At 35.6% G+C, this 16351-nt stretch overlaps 1 pseudogene; it reads right to left on the reverse strand.

Moving 5' to 3' along the window:
- Nucleotides 1-16351, reverse strand: part of LOC133674687 (uncharacterized) — a 186535-nt pseudogene that overhangs the window by 157648 nt on the left and 12536 nt on the right.

A 16351-nucleotide genomic window follows, 5' to 3' on the forward strand; every position in this document is an offset into this window, starting at 1 on the left:
TATTCCTTCCAATTCTAATCCTAAGATGGGGCAAAAGGATGAGATAGTTTAATTGGATTCTCGGTCAAAGTAGCTTGGGAACAACTAAGACGTCATCGTCAGATGGTTGAATGGCATGACATTGTGTGGTTCAAGAATGCTGTTCCAAGACATTCATTTCTTCTATGGATGGTTGTCCAACAGAAACTCACAACTCAAGATAAACTTCATCGATTTGGTATACATGGTCCCAATAGATGCTCACTCTGTCTCCGCAACAATGAGGATCACAACCACTTGTTCTTTGAATGTTCCTATACTAAAGCGATCTGGTGGGATGTTTGTGACAGATTCGACATTCCAAGAATGACAAAAGGCTGGGATGAATGGATTCGATGGGCCACTGTCTCTTGGCATGGCAATAGTTTCGTCAATTTTTCTCGTAAACTGAGTTTTGCAGCTACAGTGTGTCATGTATAGCAAGAACGGAATGCAAGGATCTTTGCTGGAATGTCTAGAACTTCGAATTTGGTCTTTAATCAAATCGAATGTATCATTTGTGATAAGCTTGATTTGATAAGGAATGTCGTACCAACAAATGAAAATAAAAGGATCCAACGAGCTTGGAGGGTGAATACCATAGATTCTTATAGTTAGCTGGTTGTATTGGTTTCCCTAACGAATCTAGTGAGGTTTCAGTTTTATGGTTGGTGGCTAGCCTGTAGCCATTTGTTGTTTTATGTTTCTGTTATCATTTTAAATTTGGGGTATGCCCCTTATAATGTTTGTATCTTCTTCTTTTAATACATACGTCAACTTACAAAAAAAAAAAATTTCTTCTTCTCCTTGAATTCGCGGCATATAAAAAAAATTGTTATTTCATTATGTTATTGTTTAAAATATATCAGTAGCATCGAAAACAAAAAAAAAAAGAGAAAAGAGAAAAGCAAAAAAAAAATCGTTCAAAAAAAGATATTGGATTTTGCCGCAGAAAACTAAACAAGAGAAAATTGGATCAAATCAACTCGGAATTAGATCAAATTTTATAATCTGATTACTAGGCTCCTAATCACACCAGATATCAAATTTGGGGTCAATTGGATATCTTTTGCTTTGGGTTTCAAATTCGGGTCTAATCAGGTCTGATTCATAACATTTTTGCGTCAGTATATCAAACCTTATCGTAAATTGCTCAAACATTATATTCTGTCTATTTGGGTTGATATCACACTATATCTGAAATTTTAACTCAATTGGACGTCATTTACTTTAGGTTCCAGATTCGGACTTAAATCTTCGTAAACGAGTCTGTTTTGCGTCAACTTTTGAAATTTGCTTGCTTTCTGTTGTTTTCATTTCTTGCAGTTTATCTTCATCATATACAACATATTTGGGTGTTGTTTCATCATTTTGCATATTTTTTGTTTCTGTTTTTTTTTTGAGTCTTCAGTTTCATTCATATTTCGAATAGACTCGCTTGCTACTCGCAAGACTATCATCGCAGTTTCGTTTTGCTTGTTTTCTAGTTTTTATTCCTTCTTGAGTCATATTTATATTTGGATTGCGCTGCCAAATTGGTTCTATTTGGTGTTGGTTTCAGTTTCGCAAGAACCACGGAAGGTGAGACGAGAGGTGTGAGCGTGTGAGGATATTAAGAGTGTTTGAGCGAAACACGAGCGACGTGAGGATAATTTTTTTTTTTTACCACTAACCAATTTTTGCAGGTGCTATCATGTCAGATCAAAACAACACACCACCCCATCCCAAGGGAGAACTTACGTTCCAAATGCAAGCCATGACGCAGATGATGGAGAGGATGAATTTTGTGATGGGAAATGTGTGTGACAGACTTGATAGGGTAGAGAAACGTGGTAACGAGGCTGGTACAAGCACCCAAAATATGAGGAAGCTTGGGGCTGAACCGAAAGCAAACAATGGCGGTAGGGCCAAAAGGCCAAGGTGGGTTGATTATGAGGATTTTGAGGACTTCGTTGATGATATTGGTGATGGTGGTTTTGAGGATGAGGCCATAGGCCATCGGGAAGGTTTTCGGCAGCCTAGAAACCGAAGGGATTATGGAAATAGAACTAGGGGCCACTTCGGCCAAAGGGAAAATTTGCGTAGTGTTGGGGGACATGCTGATTTAGATGGTGATTTGGATGCCATCAAACTGAAAATACCTTCTTTTCAAGGTAAAAACGATCCCGAGGCATATTTGGAGTGGGAGAAAAAGGTGGATTGGATTTTTGATTGCCATAACTATTCGGAAGTGAAGAAAGTTAAATTAGTAGTCATCGAATTCACAGATTATGCACTGATATGGTGGGATCAGAATGTTATTAGTAGAAGAAGGAGTGGAGAGAGGCCGGTAGCGTCGTGGGAGAAGATGAAAGTGTTGATGAGAAGGTGATTTGTGCCTAACCACTATTATAGAGATTTGTATTTGAAATTGCAGGGTTTGAATCAGGGTTCTAGGTCCGTGGATGAGTATTTCAAGGAGATGGAGATTGCCATGATTCGGGCCAATGTGATTGAGGATCGGGAAGCTACCATGGCTAGATATCTAAATGGGCTGAATAGGGACATTGTGAATGTTGTAGAATTACAACATTATGTGGAATTGGAGGACATGGTCCATATGGCAACGAAGGTGGAGAGGCAAATAAAGAGAAGGGGCAGTACACGTTTTCAGACCAATTCGGCTTCATCTTCCTTAATATGGAGGCCGAATTTGAAAAGAGAGGGGGCTGTCCAACCAAAGCCTTATGCAAAGGTTGAACCATCTAAGGCCAAAAAGGATACTCATACGGATGGGAAAGGTAAATCTGAATCTCAACCTACTCGTGATAGAGATATTAAATGCTTTAAGTGTTTAGGGAAGGGGCACATTGCATCTCAGTGTCCAAACCGAAGAGTTATGCTTACAAGAGACAATGGGGAGGTTGAATCTGAAAGTGACAAATCTGAAAGTGAAGAGATGCCACCTTTGGTGGATTGTAGTGATGAGGAGATTGCATATCCTGTTGAGGGGGAGGCCTTGGTTATAAGGCGTGCGCTCGATGATATAGATCAGCAACGGGAAAATATATTTCACACTCGATGTCACATCCAAAAGAAGGTATGTAGCATGATAATTGATGGAGGTAGTTGTGCTAATGTTGCTAGTGATACTCTTGTGAAGAGATTGAATCTGAGTTGTGTTAAGCATCTGAGGCCTTATAGATTGCAATGGTTGAATGAATGTGGTGAAGTGAGGGTTACTAAGCAGGTTGTGATTGCGTTTGCTATTGGGAAGTATTCCGATGAGATTTTGTGTGATGTAGTCCCAATGCATGCTAGTCACTTACTTTTGGGGCGTCCATGGCAGTTTGATCGGAAAGCGATTCATGATGGCTTTAGAAATAGGTTCACTATTGTAAAGGATGGTAAAATCATCATCACTCTTGTACCTCTTTCTCCAAAACAAGTGTATGATGATCAAATGAAATTAAAAAAGGAATGTGAGGATGGGAAGAGTGAAAATTCACGTGAGGACAATGGTGAGAGAAAACCATTAGATTCGGCTAAACCTAAATCATTAATTAAACCGGTTGAGAGTGGAGGTAAAAGTCGAGGAGTGAAGAAAGTAAGCTTGTGTGATGATAATACTGTGGAAAAATTAAAGAAACAACCCAATTTTTATGCAAAGGGATCTCAAATCAGATCTGCATTTTTCACTAATAAGCCAATGATCTTACTTGTGTATACGGAGGCTTATTTTAACACTAACGATCTTGATTATGCTATTCCTAGTGTGGTTGTTTCTTTGATGCAGGAGTTTGATGATGTATTCCCTGAAGACATCCCTAATGGATTACCACCATTAAGGGGGATTGAACATCAAATTGATCTTGTGCCCGGAGCTTCAATTCTTAACCGTCCAGCCTATAGAAGCAACCCCGAGGAAACGAAGGAGCTTCAAAGGCAAGTAGATGAGTTGATGATGAAGGGGTACATTCGTGAGAGTATGAATCCTTGTACTGTGCCAGTGTTACTTGTGCCTAAAAAGGATGGTACATGGAGGATGTGTGTCGATTGTCGTGCCGTAAATAACATAACGGTAAAGTATCGACATCCTATTCCTAGGCTTAATGACATGTTAGATGAGTTACATGGATCATGTATTTTCTCTAAGATTGACTTAAAAAGTGGGTACCATCAAATTAGGATGAAAGAGGGTGATGAGTGGAAAACTGCATTTAAGACTAAGCATGGTTTGTATGAATGGTTAGTCATGCCGTTTGGACTTACAAATGCACCTAGCACGTTTATGCGTTTAATGAATCATGTATTGCGTACGTCTATAGCAAGAACTTAAATGAGCATCTTGATCATTTGCGTAATGTAGTTAGTGTGTTGCGTAGTGAGCAATTATATACTAATCTTAAGAAGTGTACCTTTTGCATGGAAAAAATTGTGTTTCTTGGCTATGTCGTAACTGCGCAGGGTATCGAGATGGACGAGGAGAAAGTTAAGGCCATCCGGGATTGGCCTACACCAAAATCGGTAAGTGAGGTAAGGAGTTTTCATGGACTTGCTAGTTTTTATAGAAGGTTTGTGAAGGATTTTAGTACTATTGCTGCACCTTTAACTGAAAATTGTGAAAAAATCTGTTAGATTCAAATGGAATGATGAATAGGATGAGGCTTTTAATTTGTTGAAAGATAAACTTTGTTCGGCACCTGTTTTAGCTTTGCCAGACTTTACGAGAGCTTTTGAAGTTGAATGTGATGCGTCAGGTATTGGTATATGAGCTGTGTTAATGCAGGATAGGAGGCCCATTGCGTATTTCAACGAAAAACTTAATGGGGCAGCCTTGAATTACCCTACATATGACAAGGAGCTCTATGCCTTGGTAAGAACTTTAGAGATGTGGCAACATTACCTGTGGCCCAAGGAGTTTGTGATACATTCTAATCATGAATCATTGAAGCACTTGAAAGGGCAAGGTAAGTTGAGTAGGTGACATGCCAAATGGGTTGAATTTATTGAAACCTTTCCGTATGTGATCAAGTATAAGCAAGGGAAAGAAAACATTGTGGCTCATGCACTTTCGCGCAGCTATGTTCTTTTATCTACTTTGGATGCTAGATTTCTAGGATTTGAACACATAAAAGAATTGTACAAGGATGCTAGTGATTTTGCAAATGTTTACGATGCTTGCGAAACTTTGGCTTTTGGAAAGTTTTATAGACTTGATGGATATTTGTTTAAAGAGAATCGTTTGTGTGTTCCATTAAGTTCTATACGTGAATTGCTTGTACGTGAAGCACATGGAGACGGGTTGATGGGGCATTTTGGTGTTGTTAAGACTTTGGATGTGTTGCATGAGCATTTTTATTAGCCTAAAATGAAAAAAGATGTGCAACGCATATGTGATAAATGCATAACGTGTAGAAAAGCAAAGTCTAGGACTCAACCACATGGCTTGTATACCCCTTTGCCTGTACCGAAAGAACCATGGGTAGACATTTCAATGGACTTCGTCTTAGGTTTACCTAGGTCAAAACGGGGTAAGGATTCCATCTTTGTAGTTGTTGATAGGTTTTCAAAGATGGCACACTTCATTCCATGTCATAAAACTGATGATGCAACTAACATTGCTGATTTGTTCTTTAGGGAGATAGTACAGCTTCACGGGGTCCCTAAGAGCATTGTTTCTGATAAAGATGTTAAGTTCCCTAGCTATTTTTGGAAGGTGTTATGGGGAAAATTGGGTACTAAACTGTTGTTTTCAACTACTTGTCACCCCCAAACAGATGGACAAACCGAAGTAGTTAATAGGACCTTAACACAACTTCTGCGTGCTGTCATTCAAAAGAACTTAAAGAATTGGAAAGATTGTTTGCCATTTATAGAGTTTGCATATAATCGTAGTGTGCACTCTACTACTGAATTTTCACCATTTGAAATTGTGTATGGATTTAACCCTTTAACTCCAATGGATTTGATTCCTTTGTCAATTGATGAAAGGGTTAGTCTGGATGGTAATCGTAAAGCACAGGTGGTGAACACACTTCATGAGAGTGTGCGGCAACAGATTGAAAAGAGGAATCGTGTGTATGCGACCAAAGCCAATAAGGGGCGCAAACATGTTGTCTTTCAGCCCGGCGATTGGGTTTGGGTGCATATGCGCAAAGAGAGATTTCCGGCCCATAGGAAATCAAAGCTACAACCACGAGGAGATGGGCCATTTCAGATCCTTGAGAGGATCAATGACAATGCTTATAAAGTTGATTTGCCAGGTGAGTATGGTGTTAGAGCTACCTTTAATGTTTCTGATCTTACTCTGTTTGATGTAGGTGATGATTCGAGGTCGAATCCTTTTGAAGAGCGAGGGGATGATACGGATCAGCCCAACACCAAGCATAATAATACCAACGACCCATTGGAGGTGCCAATTGGGCCAATCACAGGAGCTAGGGCAAAGAAGCTTAAAGAAGCATAAAGAAGCATTGAATGGGCTTGTTCAGAACATATGGAGCAAAATGGACTTAGATGGGCTTGAGACATTTAAGGAGCATGAAAGGCAGCCTTTAATCCATCTAGTTCAGGTCCAAGAAGAGCCCAATTCGTGTGGAACATGGGGTTGATGTGTCCGGCCCAATACCAGCCTTGTTAGGCTTGTTTTTCCTAATGCTACAAGGATAAAAAGTCAGCAATTGATTCTCTTAATTAAGTAAGGAAGTTGGCCATATCTTATTCCTAAAGAGAGGAGGACTATTTAATGCTTTTCCTAACTTAGGAAGGAAAGTAATTAAATCAGCAACAAAGGAGGAAATTTGTTTTCTTATTTGTAAAAGTTAAACAAGGAAATCCAAGCTAATCAAGGACATCAAAGGGGGGCAGCAACACAAATTTTCCAAATCAGATTTGTCCTAGTTTATTTGGGACTTCTTAAAGATGACAAATCTGATTCTAGCATATTTAGCATGATAATTTTCAGAATTTTATTATTTTTATTATTTTCTTCTTAGTTTTTGGGTTATTATTACTTATTTGGGTCAATTGTAAGTGGGCTTCATATAAATCCACCTAAGAGGGGTCCATTAGGGTTTTCTTAAGTCTAGAGTTAGTATAAATAAAGGCATAACCAAACATGTAAGGTTATGTAATTTTCAGATCAATAAACTTCTTTGCTGCACTTATTGTGTGTTGGTGGGATAATCTCCCTTCCTTGGTTCTCTAAAGAACTGAAAATGACTTATCGAAGAACAACTATCTTTGTGACGTCATCCTTATACTTCTCGTTCGCGAATCAATATTCGTTGGGTGGGGGTCTCCGTTTTCAATAGTGTTGGTGCCTAGGTACAAGTTATCTTTGTGTCACACTCCTATCAAACCTGATTTACTTGGCTTTCCGGGAATTGGTGTCTTTGCGTGTGGGTTGCGTGACCACGTGATCACGAGGTTCGCATCAGCTGGCAAATATCCTAAAACAAAAAAATTGACAAAATTAGCAAACCAAGGCATTGAACTAAGAGAAAGTAAGGATTCATTAGGAAAGTAATCATCGATTGGTGGGATGTCATATGTCGAATCTATTATTAGTTTTAACAAATGATTTGCAACAACATTGTTGGTGCCTTTCTTATACTTGATTTATTCCTGAGAATAAATCATTTGCAATTCTTCAGATTCATCAAACTCTATTTTACTCAAGGTAGATTCAAATTGATCATAAACTAATTCTTCAATAAGATCTACTTCCTGTAAATCATTATCATCTCCAGGTTGGTTGCAAATGTTGAAAATATTCATCTCCAATGTCATGTTTCCAAATAATAGCTTCATTAGTTCATCCCTACGATTAATCAATGCATTAGAAGTTGCAAGATATGAACGTTCTAAAATAATTGGAATTGATTACATGCTTCAACAGGTTGTGTATCCAAGACAATAAAATTCACAGGATAAATGAATTTATCAACTTGTACTAACACATCTGTAATTATTCCTCTAGGCACTTTTACATATCTATCAACAAGTAAAAGAGTTACAAAAGTTGGTTTTAACTAACCTCGAGATTTTGTTGTGGTTGAGATGAAAACTTACCTTTCTCTTGAAAACTGAGAGCAGATGTGAATTTTACAAGAGCATCTTTAAAATCTGTCATGGTTTGAGCAAGTTGAGTATTGATTGTCTCCTGCTTTTCAATGAATGCATGCAATGTTTCCTCAAGATTTCTTCTAGAAGGTGGAGCATAAGGAGGTGCATATCCATAAGAATTTTTGAAATTATGGTGTGTTTAAAATGGTGGTTGTGAAGTTTGTGCATTATTGTTATCACTCTTCCAACTGAAATTTGGGTGATTTCTCCAACCAGGGTTGTATGTTTTGAATAGATTTTAATTGACCACTGTTTTTCAATTCTAGTCCAAATTTTGAGCATTTTCAACTAGCAAGTCTAGGTACTCCATTGCTTCATTAGGGTCTTTATCTATAAAAGTTCCATGGCACATCAATTCCACCATTTGTCTATCTTTAGGTGTTAACCCTTCTTAAAAATGTGAAATCAATCTCCATGTTTCAAAACCATGATGAGGGCAACTATTAAGCAAGCCTCGATACCTATCTCAACATTGGTAAAATGTTTCTCCTAGTTTTTTAGTGAAAGTGGTGATTTGTCTTTTGAAATAGTTTGTTCTATGAGACGGAAAAAACTTCTTTAAAAGTTGTTGTTGCATTTCATTCCAAGCACGAATGGATCCTGGTCTCAAATTTTATAGCCATGTTTTAGCTTTATCTTTTAATGAAAAAGGAAAAAGTTTTAATGTGATGGTGTTCATGCTACAATTTAAGTCATTATAGGTGTTACAGACTTCCTCAAATTCTCTTAAATGCAAGAATGGATTTTCTAACCCATATAAAGAAGGTAAAAGTTGAATAATGCCTGGCTTAAAATTGAAAATAGATGCATCAGGAGGGAAAACTATACATGATGGTGCACTTGTTCTTATAAGATTCATGTGGTCTCTAAGTGTTCTAACTCGATTATTCTTATTATGAAACGACTAGTTATCTTCTTTGGCTATATTTTCTAAAAATGATGAGGATACTCTACAAAGTTTACCACTTAATGTACGTGAACAAAATCTCATGCATGTGTAGGAAGAGAATAAAAGGAAGAAGAAAACAAAAGCAAAATAAACAAAATAAAAGAAACAAAAGTTAGATACAAGAAAAGTGAAAAGTGAAAACATAAAATAAAATAAATATTATAATTTATACAGGAATTTACCTCTCCGGTAAGGGCGCCAAAAACTTGACATGATCAAAGAGTTGATGTCTTATTCCAAGTGCAAGAGTGTCGAAGTAATAAATAACCCGGTAAGACCGGGATCGAATCACAGGGAGATGAACTATATAAAATTATAAACAATAAATAAAAAGGAGTTGAAGAGAACTTTTGAGATGTAATATTGATGTAAGGATTAAACAAGGATAAAATAATTGTCAAGGTTAGAGGATCCACTAATGGTATTTCAAACAAGTATAGCATAAACTCTTTTTATTACTTGACTTGAAACCACACATAAAGGAGGTTCTAATCGGATTATAAATTGTTAACATGATTACATTAATTATCTTATTCGAGTAATGCCAATACTTGTAAATATTATCAGGTATTCATGGTGATAACTTATGTTAACAACATTATGAATAAAAGAAACATAGATAAACAAGATAAGAACATAATTATATAATTATAGTAAAGAAAATGAAAAGCATAAACAAGAGATTAAGGAAAATATAACATGGAATAAAACTTAAACATTACAAAACAATGAAAGAGAGCAAGAGCAAGATCTTGATCTGAAAACCAAGATGCCTAAATGCATGACAAATGTCTCCTTTTATAGGCCAAAATTCAGAACTATTGATTTGATGACTTTGTTGAATGGGTGACCACATCTTGACTTGGTGACAATCCTTATCTTCTTTTCTGAACAAAACGTCATTTATAACATTAGAATTTGAATAGATAGTCTTCATAAACGTTCTGGAAAATTGTCTCAGTTTTCCAACAAAACAAGAATTGACACATGGACTTCTAGAACTCGAGATATGGGTTGAACACTGAATAGTGTCTGGGCTGCAGGACAAATTCTGACTTCTCCGTTGTTGCTACCATTTGAACTCGAAAATGGCACTTTTAAATCTTAGACTCTTCATGAAAGTTTTAGACCTATGTCTTAGCTTTCCATACATATAAACTGCACTTAAATTCAAGTTCTACAGCTCCAGTTATGATCCAATAACCAAATGGTGTTCTAGTTTGGACTGAATCAGCATCTCTTTTATAAGCTTAGCCCTCTCTTTGTCTTCTCAATTTCAGTAGTTAAACTCATCAATCAATCCTTTGATTTATGTGATAGGCCTGCATTTAAGATGAACATTTACCATAAATTAAAGGTATCTTATATTAGTAGACATGTTATTATAAAACATGCTTTAGTTAAGGAGTTATTAATACTTCAAGTGCAAAATGATGACATAAAACTTTGATAAAAATACACTTTTAAGTACGAATCAACCTCATATAAGTCCATATGGTCCATTAGGGTTAATTTTTCAAGAACTATTTAAACTCATGTAACCAAAATTTCGACATCCATTGATGAATATTTCTTCTGAACTTTTCAGTTTTAATGTGAGAGTGATTCTTGCATTCTTCAGTTTTTGAATGAACTAAATCCAACTTATCAAAGATTAACTAGCTTTGTGGCGTCATTCTACTCATTCCAATAACGTTGTTGCCTTGGGGCAGGTTTCCATTGTGTCATAGCCCTATAAGATATATTTCAACTTTCTAGAATCAGATCTCAATCTTAATTGTGGGTTGCGTGGCCACATGATCACGAGGTTCGCATCAGTAGTTTGTTCTTGTATGGTGTTGATCCTAATATAAATTTGTAGTTTCTTGGTGCTCTCGGCTATAGGGAAGAAAAATTATTGGTTAGGTATCTTGGTGGAATCTTATTACTTCAAAGCTATCTTCTTATAGTTGTTAAGTTCTTGTGGACCAAATCATGGCTAAAGCGAGGAGTTGGTTGAACCGCTATCTTTCTTATGTGGATAGACTTCAACTTCTCAACTCCATCCTTTTCTCTATTCAGATGTATTGGTCTTGCCTTTTTATTCAACTTCTCAACGTTATTGGCATGGCAAGAGTTTCGTCAATTTTTCTCGTAAACTGAGTTTTGCAGCTACAGTGTATCATGTATGGCAAGAACGGAATGCAAGGATCTTTGCTGGAATTTCTAGAACTTCGAATTTGGTCTTTAATCAAATCGAATGTATCATTCGTGATAAGCTTGATTTGATGAGGAATGTCGCACCAACAAATGAAAACAAAAGGATCCAACGAGCTTGGAGGGTGAATACCATAGATTCTTAATTTGTTAGTTAGCTGGTTGTATTGGTTTCCCTAACGAATCCAGTGAGGTTTCAGTGTTATGGTCGGTGGCTAGCTTGTAGCCATCTGTTGTTTTATGTTTCTGTTATCATTGTAAATCTGGGGTATGCCCCTTATAATGTTTGTATCTTCTTCTTTTAATACATACGTCAACTTACCAAAAAAAAAAAAAAAAAAATTGAGAAAATAACCTCTTTATTGAGGTCTTTTTTATGGAAAGGTAGTGATTTTTCTTATGGTAATGCAAAAGTTGCTTGGGATACAATTTGTTTGCCTAAAAAGGAAGGGGGTTTGGGTGTCAAAAATCTTGAGGTATGGAACTGGACAACAATGGTTAAACACTTATGGTCTATTTGTAATCCAGCCAAATCTATATGGTCTTCATGGATATCTTCTTATTTGTTGCATGGTAGGAGTATTTGGGAGATTCCTTGCCCTGGAAACTATTCTTGGAGCTAGAGAAAGATTTTTGGTCTTCTTGGAGTTATTCAAAAATTTATCTACTTCTATGTTGGCGATGAACGTTCTATTTCACTATGGTTTGATAATTGGCATCTGTTAGGCCCCTTGGTGGAGTTCTTTGGGGATAGGATTATTACTAATTATGGCTTAGGAATGGATGCATAGTTGGGTTCTATTATTGTTAGTAAGGAGTGGATTTGGCCACCTCCTAGATCCCCCGAATGGATTGAGGTTATTCGATGTACTCCCCACTTCCTTTCTCCCAGATGATAAGAGTGACCTTGTATGTTGGAAGGATGCTCCAAAGGGTACATTCTCTATTCGTTGCGCTTGGAACTCTATTCGTCTTGTTCGAGATAAAGTGGAGTTGTAGAATCTTGTTTGGTATAAACATGCTATTATGCGATTTTCATTTATCTTATGGGTTGTTATTCATGATGCTCTCTCTATTTAGGATAAGCTAAGGTGCTATGTTGTTATTCAGACTATCCAATGCCATTTATGTGGAGGTGATAAGGAAGATGTTGACCACTTATTATTTGATTGCTCATTCTCCCATCGCATTTGGTTTGATTTATGCTCCAGATGTCTTATTATGTCTCGCTGTTGTTCTTAGGTTAACACCGTCTCTTAGCTTTCTAACTTGAGTGGAGATCGCTCTCTTAATTCTGTGATTATGAGATTGATGTTAATTGCTACTATTTATTATATTTGGAGGGAAAGGAATGCTCCCCGTACTGGTTCGATGATTTTTAGAGATATTGTTAGTTGTATTGTTTCAAAAGTTAATTCTATTCATAATATGACTTCTTCGAGTACTAATAGAAAACTTCATATTACATGGGGATTTTCTGATGATATTTTCAATCCTATTTGATTTGATTATTGGTTATTTAGGTTTTGAGGACAATTTCTCCTAGTTGTTCCCAGAATTTACCCCGGTTATTAACGTTGTTCCTGTACTGTTTAGGGTAAGTGGGTTTGTCCGTCGGTGCCCCTTGTAGGGTTAATATCCTTTACTGTATTTTGCTATTTTTTGGTTAATATACATACCTTAATAAAAAAAAACATGTACATCCTCAAGGATTCTTCCATCTAAAATTCTATAGGCTAAAACATGGGTATTAACATTAAGTGTTCATTTCATCAATTTTTACTACATCATTTTAAGTGTTAGAACCTTTAACCAACAAAAAATTTCAAGTAAAGATTAAAGCATGATTAGTCTTAGCTCGTTTAGTCCATCCAACCCCAAACACTGTTTGATATTTTAATCGTAACTAAAGTTTTAAAACTCCTTTTCGACTGTGATTTGTCTCTATGGAAAGCTAATACATAGAGCCACAACTTTCATAATGGATACAACACCTAATTTTATCATCTACAAATCTAAACTAACTCATTACAGTAGCATAAGAAATATGTTTGGTACCATATCAGTTTGGACCCTTACTCAGTGAGTTTTTTATATTTGGAGTTATACAACTCCAAATAAGTCAAGACTAGATCCATGTAAACAATAACTTCCATATCGACAACTTTTATAAAGACATCAACTATAAATTACATCATTTTAAGGCTCCAAATTAACAATTACTATAGCACCCAAAATCTATTTAGTACTATGTCGGTCTGGACCTTTACTTGGTTGTTTTCTCATATCTGGAGTTATAAAACTCCAAATAAGTCAAGCCTAGTTCTATTTGAAAGATAACATCTATACCTACAATTTTTATAATACATCAACTATAAATCACATCGTTTTCAAGTTGTAATTTCAACTAAAAGTTGGCTAGTAAGACTATCAGAATTTTAATTACATGAGAGATAAATTTGACAAGCACACTAAATGTTTCATGCATCATAACATCCATTATCATTACTTCATGTTCAAAGAAACTCTTATTTCCTATATATTTTCAAGAACCCTAGAATCACAACATTAAGGATTTTTCAGTTATCTTTTACTAACTATGAAATCAAGTAAAACTTAAAAAGAATACTTTTATCAATAATTTTGAGTTTAAATTGAAGAGTTCTTCCCAATTTCTTCTTCAGTTGTTCTTCCTCCTCATTACCCATACTTGTCCCTCAAGTTCCTCTCTTTCAACCAAGCTTCCTAATTTCAACCTAAGTGTGTTTCTCTCCTCACAAACCTATTTGCAAGCTTCAATATCATAATTTGGAAAGATTTCTCAAATGATTTTTAAAGAGAGGCAAGAGAGAAGCCTCTTCCTCAATTTTTAGCTAATGTTCCTCGTGAATAGTAGCAGCAAGCATAGTTACATTAGGTTTTATGAGTCAATTACTATTATACCCCAACTTATCCAGCTAAATTTTAGTTTATGCACTGAATTGACATTGTGTTTTTATTTTCAGGACCTTCGCGAAGTTTGATCAACCTCCAATTTAACACAAGGTAAAATATTATATCTTAAGACCCTATATAAAATTACAGCCTGATCCAACGATCGATTTGAAAGATACATTCAATATTGTAAAACTGGATAGTTGGAAATTTCGCATACCATAAAATTTACTTAAATCATCTTGGGTCTTAGATTAATTCTTTGGAGATTCCTATTCATAACAAAACATCATTGCTAATGTCAGAATTTGAATAAATTGTCCTCATGAAAGTTCTAGAAAATTATCTCATCTTTCCAACAAAAAAGAATAGGTGCATTTGGACTTCTAGAACTCGAGATATGAGTTAAACAGATTCTGACTTCTCTATTGTTGCTAAGATTTGGACTTCCAAATAGCAGAATTGAGTCTTGGACTTCTCATGAATGTTTTAGGCCCATGTCTTAGTTTTCTAGCCATATAAACCAAATTGAAATCCAAGATCTACAGCTCCAGCTATGATTCAATGACTGAACAATATTTCAGTTTAGACTGAACCAGCATCTCTTTTCTAAGCTTAACCCTCTCTTTGTCTTCTTAATTTCAGTAGTTGAACTCATCAATCAATCCTTTAATTTATGTGATAGGCCTGCATTTAAAATAAGCATTTATCATAAATTAAAGCTATCTTATGTTATCAGACTTGTTATTATAAAACATGCTTAAGTTAGGGAATTTGATGATACTTTAAGAGCAATATGATGATATAAAGCCTTAGTGATAATGCACTTTTAAGTACTAATCACACCCCCCAATCAGCTTATTACTAGTCCCTAGTAATCAAAGCGGTAAAATAGAAAAACAATTTGCAAGTTCCACAAAGCAAGGCATTCATCATTTAACTTCCATTAATCTATCCAAATAAACAAACTCTCATTAAATTTATATATCTGCTTCATACTTCTTAAACAAGATATTAATAAACCTTCCTTTTGTGCTCAATATTTCAACACAAGTTATGGGGCTTTACTTGGAAGAAAACAAAATTTGGTTCTAATGTTTAAGGTTAACTTCCTTGGGTTATGATTATTATCTCTATTTTTTTTATTATATATATATATAACTTAAAACACAATGCATCTTTAACCCATGTAACGAGCTTTCGGCTAATGACTCCCATACCAATTGGTCTTAGGGAATTAGGCGTTGACACACCCCTACGAGCTTAGTAACTCGGGTTCCAAATACTGATACGTTGATAGTGCAATGTTTGATTCCCTTAAGCTTTTCTCCTTAAACCATGTAACAAGCTTTGGGCCAACAGCTCCCAAGTCAGTTGACTTTAGGGTATTAGGTGTTAAAACACCCTTTCAGGCTTAATTGCTTAGGTTTGGGAGGCTACGAAACCAAACTTATCTATGTTTTTATTACCATCAATCTTATCAATTTGTTTTTTTTTTTTTGCAAATTATATACTATCCCTTTTTCTTAGTTGTTACCTTTAACAAAAGAACATAAATAATGTAATAATTCAATATGCAACCCACACTTATATGTTAAAGTGTGTGTGTGTGAAAATGAAGGTTTATGAATACTTGTTAAATGAGTATATGAGTAGACTCAAGTGATAACAATGCGAGAGTTTGTAAACCTGAATATTTCAAGTATTCTGATAGACCTTGTTAAGAATGTTTACTAAGATGCGTCTCAAGAGTCACTTTAACAAAAGAACTCCTTTACTCTGCCATCCTAGTAACAACATTTTTGCAAATGGTTTATGAAATAGAAAACACAGTTAGTTAATTAATTTTTTTTAATATCAACTACTACTCTCCCCCCTAACCAAAACGAGACATTGTCCTCAATATCCTAAGGTAAAAAGATAAAGTACAGAAGACATCACCTGAAACAAAGAATACTGATAAACCTGAAACACTTAATGAACGCTTAAACAAATATAAGAAATAACAAAACAAAATAAAATGCTAATAAAACCAAAGGACACAAGGTTTCACAAATGAACGCTCAAATCCAATCTAAAGCTTTTTACGGCTTTTCATAGTTGACCAATTTATGTGACTCATGGAGGGATCAAGTATAAGGATGA

This window comes from Populus nigra, chromosome 15 (assembly GCF_951802175.1).
Source record: "Populus nigra chromosome 15, ddPopNigr1.1, whole genome shotgun sequence".
NCBI lineage: Eukaryota > Viridiplantae > Streptophyta > Magnoliopsida > Malpighiales > Salicaceae > Populus > Populus nigra.